The 14579-nt window shown below is 39.6% G+C and overlaps 1 long non-coding RNA gene across 10 annotated transcripts; it reads left to right on the top strand.

Annotated features, from left to right (window-relative positions):
- The first annotated feature begins 7171 nt into the window (after positions 1-7171).
- Positions 7172-13149, top strand: LOC124699429. Of its 10 annotated transcripts, XR_007001480.1 has the most exons (16): positions 7172-7499; positions 7624-7797; positions 7870-7986; positions 8065-8187; positions 8282-8664; positions 8739-8813; positions 9421-9513; positions 9804-10155; positions 10303-10393; positions 10478-10573; positions 11203-11332; positions 11593-11751; positions 11896-12116; positions 12557-12780; positions 12894-12991; positions 13102-13149. It is a non-coding gene; the product is annotated as an uncharacterized LOC124699429 (long non-coding RNA). The 10 variants fall into 10 exon arrangements; XR_007001517.1 differs by having other exon boundaries at positions 8134-8187; positions 12894-13149; XR_007001503.1 differs by having other exon boundaries at positions 8521-8664; positions 12894-13149.
- Positions 13150-14579: the final 1430 nt, after the last annotated feature.

The following is a 14579-nucleotide window of genomic DNA, read 5'->3' as shown; positions in this document are numbered from 1 at the left end:
AAATATAAGGAAATATTTTGTAGGTTTTGTTATAATTTTTGGAGTAAATTTAAAATTGGTAAACTAGATTTTTAACACTAAAAGATTTTTTATTATTTTTCTACAAGTCCAAATTTAAAGTTTTTGTAGTCTCTGGATTCCTTATAACTTGTAGAACATTTTAGAATCAAAACATTTCAAACTTGAATCGTGCACAAAATTTCTAAGTTGAATTTTGTCAAATTCAGTATTCTGGCCATAATTCAAATTCTATAATTCATTTTTTAAATGAATCCAATTTTGTTGGCTTGCTATTGTTGTCCTCTGTCCATAGACATCAAAACATGATTTTTACAGAAACATTAAAATTGCTTTTGATTTTAAATGGGTTTAAAGTACTAGTTAATTATCAGAAAAATTAATAACTTAATAATAAATTCATTTAAATTTTGACCAGAGCCACACATCAACTAAATAAACATAATATGATAAAATTTCATCATATCCAATCATATTAACTTGTTGTGATTTAATGTGGTTGCATTCATGCATGCATACATATTTTTGTAATGCTTTTATTGAATGTATGTTTATTTTGGTGTTATTTATTTTGTTTAGAATTTGAAGAGGAGCATTTCAACTACTGTGATTGTTGTGCTTGTTCTGGTTGCTCTGTTCAAGGCAAGTGATACACCATACTCCCCTTATTTTTCTATATTCTCTTAGTGATTTCAAACTAGTATGCATGATAGGTGATTTTCGTTTTCTCAAGTATATGCTAGGCTAGAATACCCAGTAGTGTGTAGCCATCCTGAAAACCTATTAGGTATAGACTTAGCTGTACTTGTTCACCTCCAATAACTGCTGCTATTCATTTTGGTTGTATTGATTCTTAAACTTGGAAAATTAACAACCTTAATGAATCACCAGGGTGGATTGAACCTTGCCTGGTGGTTGAATGAATGTGGACTGCCACCTAGGAACAAATAAATTTGTAGGACTTCTCTGTTTTAGTTAGCTTCCAGTGCAGCCTTGAGGTAATATGAGATCTGCCAAGAATGAGTAGGTTGTGGGGGGTCATCTTGGTGTCAGTCAGTGGGTGGTAGCAGAATTGTAGGAGGATCAAGTCTGGCTGGTATGGGTGAGGTCTTGTCTCAATTTCTTCTTCCCCAAATGCACCCAGTGTGTATAGGATGTTTGGGTAATTGAGTCTTAAGGTGAAAGTGCACACCCTCTCGAGAGTTAAATCTAAGATCTTAGCCGTGTCCCCAGTTATGGACAAGTTTAGCTTCTAGGCAGGGATTGAGCTGAAGAAACTCCTCACCTTTTCTGAATGAATTAAAATTTGTTAGCAATCTCTGAATTAAAATTTGTTAGCAATCTCTTTTAGGTGCACATGGCTGTCAACCCCTCTATGCCCCCTTTGTTAAACTTCAGAGCTGCCAACCTCTGACGACATTATTAAACTTCATGGCTGTCAACCCATGATGGCTTTCTATAATGATTTAAAATGATTTACAAATGATATGACAAAACTGGCTTTATGCAAATATCCTAGACTCCACTAGCCAAATATTCATTTACTAATAGACTTTACATTTATATCCACCATAGTGTCACTTGCCAGTACATTAAATTGTACTGACCTCCACTTGTGGGGCTGCATATTCAAATATGCAGGTCATTCAGGACAAGGAGTAATTGATTAGGATCTTGAGCTTACAATCAAACATGTCTGCCTGTGGCACATGAAGATAATGGAGGCTCATTGCTACTTTATTTCCGCTTTGTTTGCTTTGGTACTTTGTTCATTTAAGCTAGTCAATGTGACTATGCAGTTTGTAAGACTATTTTATTTGATTACCCAATGGATCATCGTTGTAGATTTGATGCTATTGCAATGAATATTTCATTTTGTCATGTGTATGCTATCAGTGATCCCAGGAATAGCAGGTTACACAGGTGTTCAATCATTATCAAAAGGTAGGATGCTACAGTGGAGTATGTTTAATCAAAAGCACTGTGTGACTTTGCGTGTCCACACTAGTGGAGAATATGCCTATTGTCTTGATTTATAAGGGCCTTTGGGTGCCCTACGTGGGCGCTGTCCAGCAAGTTGGCAGGCGACATTTAGCCCCGGTCCGGGGCTAAAGGTTCTCTGTTTTTAGCATAAAATCATTTTTTTCATAAAGAAATACAACTTTTTCTGAATTTTGAATAGTTTAATTTTTTCACCTTTTCAAATTATTTCTTTAATTTCGAGTATTTTAATTATTTGACATTTTAATCTCTATTCACCCATATTCTCAAGTCAAAGTGTATACCTGTGGCCAAACTTCTCGCTCGGTCACTCATTCTCACATTACTCCAGCCCGAGCATGCTTAATTTTTATGTTCTTACCAAGTAGCTTCCAAGTACGCAGACACAGCTTACTGATATTACTATCATATCAAGCATATTAACCTCTTGCTCATGATGTCATACTTATTTATTGTTTAAATTCAAAATAAATATTTGAACAAACTAAAATAATTAAGTAATAATAATCTTAAATAAATATTAATAAAATGAATTTAATTTAATTTTATCTTTATCTAATTAATATGGAATAATTCATATCTTTAAATCTATAAATTGGAATTTTACAACTAATATGTCTAAATCGAGTAGGAAAATGAGAGAAATCCAAATATGACTTCCATGTCATCTTATTCATCATGTCTCATGTTTCTAGTTTATAACTAAGTCAAAAAATCTAAAAACCCTTCTTAGAATTCACTTACTATGTACGAAGTTCTATGACTTTTGAGGTCATGACCGTTCATAGGTTGGGGTTGAATATTGAGAAACTCTAGGTGTATCTCTGATGAAATAGGTAGCTGTGTAATTACAAATAAGTTTTGCTAAAAATCATGAGCAAACTACGAGGCACATGTAGTTCAAATTTGACGTGTTTCTAGCTGAATCAGCAACAACTTGTGTTTACTAAAAGAGGTGGATGGAAACCTTTTCAGTAGCAAGAATTTGGTTATTTGAGCATATAACATGGTCTAGTATGTTTTTTTTAAATGTAGTTCTCAAGTTTTGCAACATATTTGTGGTTGTTGCTTCACAAAAAAAACTTTTTCCGCACCCGAAAAATGGAAAATGGTTATTTTGTGCAATTAAAAGGTAAACTTTCTTCGACAACATTGTTTATGCTTATAAGATGCATGTTTGTGTACAATATGGGCACATTTAAACAAACTAAGCCATGGATGTGGCCATAACACCCGTCATTTGGCTCTAAAGTCAAGACTCTTCGTACAAGATAGCTCATTTCTATGAACACCTTTCCAATATAACTATTGTATTCCAAGTTTATTATTTTTGGTGGATACTAGGACATATATAATGACACCACGCGAAGGTATTACATTATTTTGAATTTTTCTGAATATTTTGGAATTTTCTATGCTGATTTCAAAAGAAAGTCAAGACGGTTGGCATGACAGTCCGTAGCTAGGGACTGAATATTTAGAAACTCTTGGTGTATCTCTAATGAAATAAGTATTTGTGTACCTAAAAATAATATATTTTTTCAAAAATCATATTCAAACTATGAGGCACCTGTAGTTTAAATTTGACCTATTTTCAACTAAATGGGGGTCTTTAGTCGCGGCTGGCGCCACGGTCTGGGACAAAAGGGGGTGGGGAGGTTTCGGGGAAAGCACGCGCGCGCGCAAGAGTTTAGTCGCGGCCTGTGGTACATGCCACGACTCAAGATCCCGAAAGGGCGCCAACGTTGGAAATTTCTGTTCCATTTCCAATTCAATTTGACTTTGAACATTTTTAAAATACTTACGAATTTGAGAAAACTTTAAACATGAAAAGTGTTTTAATTTGAATAAATATTCCAATTCTATTTTCTATTTATAAAATAATTATTCCAACGTGGAACGTGGGAAATATGCTTCAATTTCAATTTCAATTTGAACAGTTTTTAAAAACTTATAAATTTTTAAATATAACACAGGAAACATAACTTATGCATGCTAGTAAACTCAAACATAACAATTAAAAACAATATTATATAGGGAAAACAAGGGGGCAAAATAAATCCAAAGATCACAATAATTTTTTATTTCAATCAAACGTCTCACATATTACAATTATTGGTCAGACGTTCTAGATTGTCACATTGGGACTACGATCACATAACACCGAGACACACCCTAGCAATCTCATATCCTAGGCGAGAATCGCGAGCGGCATACATGATGCCAAAATAGCTCAATGGAAAGTTGCCCCAACCAAATCTGTGGTCCTCTTCTCCCTTCTTCAGCTTCTCGACCTTCTTCTTCTTTAGAAGATTTGTGCCAATAGTAAAATTGGCTAGATCATAGAGACTCAGAAGATTATGGCTATGTGGGTTAGGTTGAAGGACCTTATGGAGGTCGACGACAGACGGAATATGAATTCCGTAAGGCCGCAACATAGCTGATCGTTGTGGATAGCCGCGCCACATAATTTGATGGATGTATCCATGAAAAAGTCACGGAGGGCCTCCAACACCCGATCAGCGTGGCAAATGTGGAACGCCAACGTGTCGGTGGCCACAGACAGTTGCACGACGGTGGCACGCTGCATCCCCGCTGCGGCATCGGTGAACTCATAGTCGAGGCCGACGATCTTCATCGGTGCAGCATCGAGGTAGCGCCTCTTGACGTCGCGGATCCACCTCTCCACGGTTGACGCGCGGAGAGTGAACACGACCTAGAAGTTCATGTCAACGTCGTTGTCCTTTTAGTGATACACCCGAGCATTCGGTTCGGTCCTCGGGCAGCTCCATGGCGCGCGGCAGCGATTCGCGAGTGGATTTGAGAGACGAAGATATTAGAGAGAGAGGGAGAGGATATGGTGCATTTGAAATTGGCACTTCATCTCTCTTTATACAGAGCTAGCAGAGGAGATGAGGGGATGGCCGTGTTAATTAGGCGCCGTCCAAGTTTCAACTTCTGAAATCCATTCAAATTGGTTGATCAACTTCCAAAACCAATTAAGTGTTCTTCATTCCCTTGTGATCAAAGACCAGCACGGGAGCTCGAGGACCAGCGTTTGAACACTTATTGGTCCCGGCCTATAACTTGGACCGGGAGGAAAGGGTGTCACCATGCCGCAACGGTCCGCATAACTCTTTAATCCCGACCTGTATTACCAACCGGGACTATTGGTCCCTAACGAGCCGGGACCAAAGAGTGTCGTACACTTTGGCACTTTCAGGGTGATGTGGCTCGATCTTGTGTCCCGCCCAGTGCCACGTGCAGGACAAATATCCCGAATGTAAGGCTTGTTCTCTACTAGTGCATATTTGCCCATGAGGTGTGGAGTAGGTTTAATCAAAAGCTCTGTGTGACTTTGTGTGTCCATACTAGTGGAGAACATGCCTATTGTCCCGATTGGTAAGGGCCTTTGGGTGCCCCACGTGGGCGTTGTCCAGCAAGCTCACACACGACCTTTAGCCCTGGTCCGTAATACCAACCGGGGCTAAAGGTTCTCTCGCCGTGAAGCGTTTTGGGATGTTTTCTGCCGCCACAGCGTTTTGGGGTGTTTTCGTTTTGGCTGGTTTGAGCAGAAAATCAAAAAAAAAATCAAAAAGAAATTACAGTTTTTTTGAATTTTGAATACTTTATTTTTTTCATTGTTTCAAATTATTTCTTGAATTTTGATTATTTTAATTATTTGACAAGTTTAATCTCTATTCTCCCCTATTCTCAAGTCAAAGTGCATACCTATGGTCAAACTTCCCGCTCGGTCACTCATTCTCACATTCCTCCACCCTGAGCACGCTTAATTTTTAAGTTCTTACCAAGTAGCTTCCAAGTACGCAGACACAACTTACTGATATTACTATCATACCAAGCATATTAACCTCTTGCTCACAATGTCATACTTATTTATTGTTTAAATTCTAAATAAATATTTGAACAAACTAAAATAATTAAGTAATAATAATCGTAAATAAATATTAATAAAATGAATTTAATTTAATTTTATCTTTATCTATTTAATATGGAATAATTCATATCTTTAAATCTATAAATTGGAATTTTACAACTAATATGTCTAAATCGAGTAGGAAAATGAGAGGAATCCAAATATGACTTCCATGTCATCTTATTGCCTCATGTTTCTTGGTTAAAACTAAGTCAAAAAAAAAACCCTTATAAGAATTCACTTACGATGTACGAAGTTCTATGAATTCTGAGGTCATGACCGTTCGTAGGTAGGTGTATCTCTAATTAAATAGGTAGTTGTGTAACTAAAAATGATTTTTTGCCAAAAATCATGAGCAAACTGCGAGGCACATCTAGGTCAAATTTGACGTGTTTCTAGCTGAATCAGCAACAACTTGTGTTTATTAAAATTTGTGCATATAACATGGTCTAATATTTTTGTAAATGTAGTTCTCAAATTTTGCAACATATTTGTGGTTGGTGCTTCACAAAAAAACCTTTTTTCGCATCCGAAAAAAGGAAAATGGTTATTTTGTGCAATAAAAAGGTAAACTTTCTTCGACAACATTGTTTGTGCTTCTAAGGTGCATTTTTGTGTACAATATGGGCACATTTAAACAAACTAAGCCATGGTTGTGGCCATAACACCCATCATTTGGCTCGAAAGTCAAGACTCTTCTAACAAGATAGCTCATTTCCATGAGCACCTTTCCAATATAACTATCGTATTCCAAGTTTATTATTTTTGGTGGATATTAGGACATATATAATGACACCAGTCGAAGGTCTTACATCATTTTGAATTTTTCTGAATATTTTGGAATTTTCTATGCTGATTTTAAAAGAAAGTCAAGACGGTTGGCATGACCGTTCGTAGCTAGGGGCTGAATATTGAGAAACTCTTGGTGTATCTCTAATGAAATAAGTATTTGTGTACCTGAAAATGATTTTTTTTTCAAAAAATCATATGCAAACTACGAGGCACCTGTAGTTGAAATTTGACTTGTTTTCAACTGAATCGGCTACAACTTGTGTTTTTTTAAAAGAGGTGGATGGAAACATTTTAAGGGGAAAGAGTTTGGTTATTTGTGCAGCCCCCAGATGTATGGGCCGCTAGGCCGGATAACACCTGGCCCAAATGCCCTTTCTTTTCTTTTCCAGGTTATACCCTCACCCCCGACCCGCAGCCGCCGCTGCTCTCCTCGCCAATCGGATACAACCTCCCATGGCGTCTCTCTGCTCCAGCTCGAGCTCAACGCCCCGACAGTTGGTCAACTTCCCTTGCCGCCGCCCCACCTACACACGCCCGGAACAGGAGATGTATTTAGGAGACGAGGTGGAAGACAAGATGTGTTGTGGATTCCTTTACCGTGCACACAACCACATACTCCAGCGCTTCTCGCCGCCACGCCGGAGGGCTGCGCCTCGCCTTGACGGCGAGCGCGCCATGGATGCTTCTCCCAGCCCTCCAAACGCCCGGACTAGATGCCGTCCGTCTCTGCCCCTTCTCCGAACGCCCCAAGGTGAGTCCCTATGCCGCACCCTCCGGGTGACCCCTTCCTCAGAGGGTTTCAACAATCTTCACCTCGCCTTTCCTATTCGCCCGCACAACACCAAAGTTTGATTTTGGGTTTCAACTTCGCTCAGGAAGTCCATCTCGAGGTCCAGCCCAAGCACAACCTTCTCCTCCAGCTAGATGTGGCCTGAGATCTCTGCCGGAGCTTGCAGCGCGGTTGTCTCTGTCGGGGCGGCTCCAATGTTCAGCTCGGATGGATGACAATGGGCGTGTCAAAATTAAGTGCAAGCTAGTCTGAAATTCTGGTTGGTTATTTTCTCTCAGTGTTTGTTCTGGCTTAGATGTGCGTGCTACTATAACTTCTTCTGCTGTTGCAGATTAAGCAGCTTCACGCAACAAGGCCCTGGTGGCGGTCTAATATCTGATAGAAAATGGTGGTCTAAGATCTGCACCACAAGGCCCTGGTGGCGGCATGCAACAGCCTAAGTTTCCAGGTGATATAATTTCCGTTGATCTATGCACGACCATTTAACAAGGGATTGGGAAGCTGATTTTTCAGACTAATATGACAGGGAATTGAGAAGGTGTATTAACTGATCTGCAATGATGCTGTCCCTCTAATCCGTAATGTGTTTGTTTAGCTTCTGAACATGTGGAAGGCGAGGAAGGAAACGAAAATGCTGCGGTTGATAATGGTGAGTTACAACAGTGTACAATTTTTTTTCTTGGTTGCAGTATTTCTTTTGTGATTCATCGGGTGTTGAAGAGTATGTAATTTTGTGATGGCAGTAGTTCCAGACCCTAATGTACCAGCAGGCATGGAGGTGGAGGATTGACGGTTATTTGTCACTTTGTCAAGTTGTTTTTATTCTGCTTGTCTGGATTGCAATCTGGATAAGTTCCGATATTGTTTGATATTGTTTAAATTGCTGATGTCGATGTGACAGAGGAACCAGTGGTGCAATGGTGTGTAGCAAGGCAAATGATTGACATATAAATATCTAATAATTTCGGTACAAAATTCGCAGCTATGTGCGCCGAAGAAATTATTACCGAGGCTTTGTACCACTGGTTGAGCAGAAGGCTACTCATTTGATTGAAGAAACAAATGAAGATGTTGAGACAAAAGTGCAAGAATATGTTGCCCCTGTTGAGGGAGTCGGCGAAGCTAGGTGAGTAAGTAAACTTCTTTAAATTGGTGTGTTGTCCCCACGATCTACATAACCATAAAATATTTTTGGAACAGAGGCGGGTCAAGGTACATAAAGAGCACAAGACACTTCAGGAAGGGTAACTGTACTTGCGGCAACAACAAAATCAGGTAATGTCATGTGTGACTAATTGTTTCCGTGCATTGTGGGCTTGAGGATGACTTTATCTGGGATAAAGACTGTAAGGTCACTCCATCTGGGCTGTGGATTTGTGAGGTTAAATAGTATTTATATGATGTTTCATATGGATCTAGGGGAATTGCGATGTAGATAATAATAATAACATAGGACTCTGCATTGGTGTTCTCTGCGAAACACCAAAAATTAAAACTTACTATATTCTATGAATAAATTTATTTGTAGTTCACTCTATTTGGTGGAAGACCTAGATGATCGGTTGTAGGGATGGATCCACCGAATAGATATCTAATTAAAAGAGGCATTTTCTCTCACTATTTACCATTATTAGGTGAATTTTTCTTATTTCATTTGATTAGTAGTGATGGGATGCTAGCAGTTGCTTTTTAGAAGCCTTACTGTCGAGACTAGCACTGATGGTGTATCACCTCAGTTTTCTAGCCTTATTTAAAGTATTGTTGTAGCATAAAATAGTAATGGGATGCTATATTGTAGTTCACACAAGCATGGTTGTTGCTACTGTTGCTAGCCGATTTTTTGTTACCTCTAAATTTTCGGATGGGGCTTGTTTCACTGCAGGGTGATATGGATGAAGGAAAAGATCAGAGCAGCGACTGTTTAAAAATTTCATGGGAGGAAGCTGATTTTGCATCTACGGAAATCATAGAGAAGGTAAGCTAAGAGCTATACAACTTTACTGCAAAAATGTGTCACATATCTATATCTATATATCTATATATACTACTTAAAAAAGGAGGAATATGTTCCCTATTCTGCCTAGGCTCCACTACCTCAAATCTTTTTGTCGTCCTCGTCGTAGTCCCGTTCCGCACCCGTTGGGCCGTGCCAACATGGGCCGCCCCAACACCGCAGTAGGTAGCACCTTTCGTCGTGCCCTGCTAGGTTTCCTTTTTCTCTCCCCTGGCGCACACCCCTCCCCTACCATGCCGCCAAATCCACAGGCGATGGAGTCATCGTCGAGCTTGGCAGCACCTCTCCGCGTGGAGGAAGCCCGAAGTAGGCCAGGAGGCCCCGACCGTCCATGACCGTCCATGCGAGAAAGCCCGAAGCTCTCTCACGTGCGCCTCCACCAGATCGCGTTCTCTCCCTGGATCCAATTGCGCCGCCGCCACTACCACCCACCTCGCTGGACAACCATCCCCTCCCACGGCCAGCAGGTCCTCCGAAGCTCATGAGCTGCTTGTCCGCTTCCACTCCTCCCTGGACTACTCTGTGAAGTCTGATGGTTCCGGCGGCTCGTTGGCCTGGATTTGGCCTACCATCATGACAGACGCCACAGATTGGATTTGGAAGGTGAGCCCCTATTTTCCTTGTGTCTATAGTGATTTGCTGAGATGTGATGGGAAGGATTCAAGTAAAGGTGCCTCCACTTGCTTGTTGGAATTGTCCCGATCCATATTGCCCTCATAGCTGATTAAGTCTACAATTTTCCACTGATAGGTCATTGACATTGGGAATTACAATTTTGTGCCTAACTGAGGTCTTGTGTGTCAACTACCTAGCTAGGTTCCTCATTGTCTATGAACTTCATGTAAGTCCTTCATCTTAGCACCAACACAAACAATCCTGGTAAAATCACATAATGTTGTTGAGATCATTTGGTTTCTCATGGCAGGAAGGTGAAGCTTGGATGATTTAGCTCTTGGCACTGGCCTGCTTGTCTCAGGCTTCAAACATGTAGGAGACTTATGTGCCACTTCTGTACATGCAGGTCAGTGAGTGTTGACAGTAATTAGAGGAAAAGTTTGTAGCAATAATGGAACATAGACTGCTTGGTCACAATGCTAGGAAACATGAACTGCTCTTCTTTCTCAGAAAAACTGAAGCTTATAAGCCAAATAATTGTACATTCAGAAAAACTGAAGCTTATAAGCCAAATAATTGGCAAAATCTTGACGTTTGTTACAGTGCCCAGTCTTCTAACATGTACACTAATGCGTAATGTAAGAAAGACTGCTTGGTCAGTATGTGACAACATCTAGAACTCTTAATTCATAGGAAGTAATGCTGGCCATTGTACTCAAAGTTTTGTGTTAGTCAAAAAGGCAACAATGAGTTTGTTTGAGTGATATATTTTCTATGGTGGCGTACTTTTTTAGTTTGATAAGTCGTAGTTCATTGCATACCTTTTATGTACTTGTGTCATTTGTTTTAAACCATGCACGGCATTCTGATCTGGATCGATACGAAAGATAGAAATATTGGTTGGTACTCTATATGTTTATATGGACAACTAATGTGGTATGCTTGAGAGATCTGTAGTAGCATCGATGTATTCAACAGATATTGGCAAAAAAGTTATTCATATGGGGTTTATATGCATGCTCACTTGTACAACAGATCAGCCATGACGGCCAGTAAAACAGATGAAGGTGTGATGGGACTTGCATGTTGAGTGGTTGACTCCAATTTCAGCACGAGGATGTGTGAGTCCTGATGTGCCTGCATGTGCTGCATTGGGTATCCTTAGGTAAGCTCAGTGTTGTGTTGCTAACTATTTGTGACTGCTCATCTTGGTGCTTGTATTTTCTATCGGACACAAACAACAATCACAGCGTCTTGGTATATTGCAATTGATTCACCTTTTTCCGAAAAACTCCCAAAGCAGGTAGCTAGATTTTTCAGTGTTCTATGTCTCCTTAAGACACAAGTTGAAGGTCTGGCACCTAGAAAACACCTTAATTCTTGGTATCCTTATGTAAGCTCACTGTTTTATCATGTTTCTTGCAGGTTGGTGCTGGTTATTTTTATAGACGTATGCAAGTCATTCTTTCTAATGAAAATCGCTACGCTTAATGTCTTTGATGCAAGTTGATCGGATGTATTTTCAAAGCGGTGAAGCAGGCCTGTAAATTTACCAAAGAACATCTTCTTAAAAATGGACCAACTGTAAGTACTAAGGAAACTTGGACAATTTCTATCATGTAGATTCTCTACATGTATGTCCTTTTGGGGATTGCTCAGGGATGTGTTGGGTCGGAATATGCTGTTGGTTGTTTTATTATTCCCGATTCCTCTGTTGGATGGATTCAGCTGGAGATTAGTTGATGCTCTGCTTCAACACAGTTGGTTTTGCTACTGGTACGACCTGATCCAGTTCGTGAATCTACTGAAGCTTCTCATCGCCACCCCATGCGAGATCTTATCGTCCTGCGCCATCTATGGGCGAGTCTCTACCTCTGGTGTGATGCCATCCGTAACCCCCTCTCCTGCACCGAGGGTCTCGGTACTGCACAGCTCACAGCCACTGCCAGGTCCCCTCCTCTTCCCTTCTCATGTTAATTTGTGGTTCAAAGATTGATGTATATTTCAATAAAACATGGATACGAAATCTACCGATGCATTTCCTATGCGTAGGATATTGAATTTGAGTAGCCGATCTGTAGCCTCAGATATGTTTGCTTCTCTGTATATATTTTTACTAAGGGTTCAGAGATATATGGATGTAGAACATGCTATTTTCTCACATATTAACAAGCGAGATTATTATGGCAAAAGAGAAAACTTAATTAGAAGCATAATTTGTGGTACACCTGTGCATAGTTTTGCAGTGCATGCAAATTTATATGTAGTTCAACTTGACCGCGATGATATATTTTCAAAGCCAAAGCAGCATGTATAACTAAATCCTATACTTTCTCTGGTTAAGCGTTTTACATGTGTACCTGAAACCTTTTTATAGTTTCTTCTGCAGCTAGCTTCATATGTCCTGTTATCTAATGTAAAATATGAAGTTATGGCACATGCTAATGGAAAGAAGTTACTACCAGGAAAGTTTTGCTACCTGCTAAATAAAATACACGCATGGTGTATACTATTCGGCCAATATACACCCATTGAAACTTGGAGATCATGTAACAGCCTCCGCTCCATTTCCCTCTCATTTTTAATGGGAAAACCCCGAAGGCCTCCTCCCTGGTATGTATCGGCAAACTATTATGCTGCTGTGAACTGGGCTATTTTTTTGCGAAGGAAATACCGTTCTGCTGATGTATTTTACCACTAAAAATTTGGTGATATTTTTCTTTCAGTTTTTGTGTCTACATGCACTGTCATTACACCTTCTGAAGGTCCACAGATTTGAATGTTGACAACAAGCTCTAGGTTTCCACTTCCCGTGGTGCAAGATGTAAAATGACAGCTTTTAGTTTCTTAATAGAGATGATATTTGTATTTGCTCATAAAGATCTTTTTTGACTCTGCTTCACTTTGATCCTATTTCTGCTTGTATATGTACAGTTACACGCCATGGCTGTGGCCAATGTCTATTTGTGGTAGAAGAATGAAGGAATGGATTTAGATAATTAAATGTTGGGTAGAAAAAGTGATATATTTGTGCCCCTGAAATCTGCATAATATGGATGTTTATATTTCTGTCTATGTAAGAAAAAAAATCATTCATTCTCTTAGTTATGTCTGGATGTCATGTATTGTGTTGTCTGATGATCCAAGTCATTGTATATGTAGCACACCAATAATGTTGAAAATGTCGGTTTAATATAAAAAGGTTGGAAGCACGTGTACTATACAAAGCTATAACATACAACAAAATTGTAGTTTATCACCAAAATATTTCTAATGGAAAGGTTTAGTTTCCCAATGGATCTGTAGTTTATCAGAAAAAATATTTCTAACTGAAGGTTTAGTTTGCCAAATCAAGAGTTGTTCTTTTGCCTTCATTTTATGAGTATTGATTTGTGTAGCCAACTCAAAACAACCTCATATACGCCAAGACGGACATGGGAGACATTTCCTCCTCAGTTGTCTAAATGGGTGGATGCGTGTGAGAAGAAGTACCCAGGTTTACAGTATTATATGAGCATTAGCCGTGCATCGAAATTGGTCAGTTGCGCTGGAAATATAAGCCCACTAGATTGAGAAAAATATTCAAGTTTAAAGTATAATATAAACATGGGTTATGCATCAACTTTTGGTTGGATGTGCTAGAAATACAAACCCACTAGATTATCTTCACTGCCAGGGGATTATTGTATCTAAACTATGTTTCTTCTGAAGAAACGATTTATCATTTGTTAATCTCTTGGGGTGGGGGAGGACTGAGCGGCCTTACCAATAGTGGAATGTACGAACTTAGAGGGATGAGGTTCAAAAAGGCAAACTGAGATGGTTAGGTTCAAAAAGGCAAACTAAGATGGTTAGGCGGGTCGATCGACTTTGAGGGCAAAATCTTAGGTCGCGAAGACGTTATTGTCCAGGAGTTTATTTCCTATCTTTTACCTACTAATAAAGTGAATAAAGTTTCTTCCCTTTTTTGGTACAACTTAAACTTCCCTATATGTTCCCACCAAACTTACAAAAAATACCACCGCTCAAGCAAAATAATGGTTCGGTTGACCGTAGATAGACTGTAACCACTTGCGGCCAGAAAAATCTAAGCATATGACGAGCCTAACCACTTGAGCTTGTGTATAATCCCATGGCTAAAAAATATTACTAGATTAGTCCCACCTCGCTTCATTATATGAAGTCTCGTTCGTTTTTATACGTAAGTTTCCTCAGTATCGACAAGCTGCCTATGAAAATAGAGGACCATGATAAGGAAGGAATTAACTCGTAGGAGCGGCGATGGTCATGTTGAGACAAGGATGACGGTAGGGAGAGGGAGCAGCAGGAGCAACGCAACGAGCCCTTCCAACGAAAATAGTCCCGCTTCTGAGGATAATAAACGAGAAAGCTAATAACGAGACCCGATCCAT

The sequence above is a fragment of the Lolium rigidum genome, chromosome 1, assembly GCF_022539505.1.
Source record: "Lolium rigidum isolate FL_2022 chromosome 1, APGP_CSIRO_Lrig_0.1, whole genome shotgun sequence".
Lineage (NCBI taxonomy): Eukaryota > Viridiplantae > Streptophyta > Magnoliopsida > Poales > Poaceae > Lolium > Lolium rigidum.
Note: the sequence above shows the minus strand (reverse complement) of the source record. Positions and strands in the feature narration are given on the sequence as shown.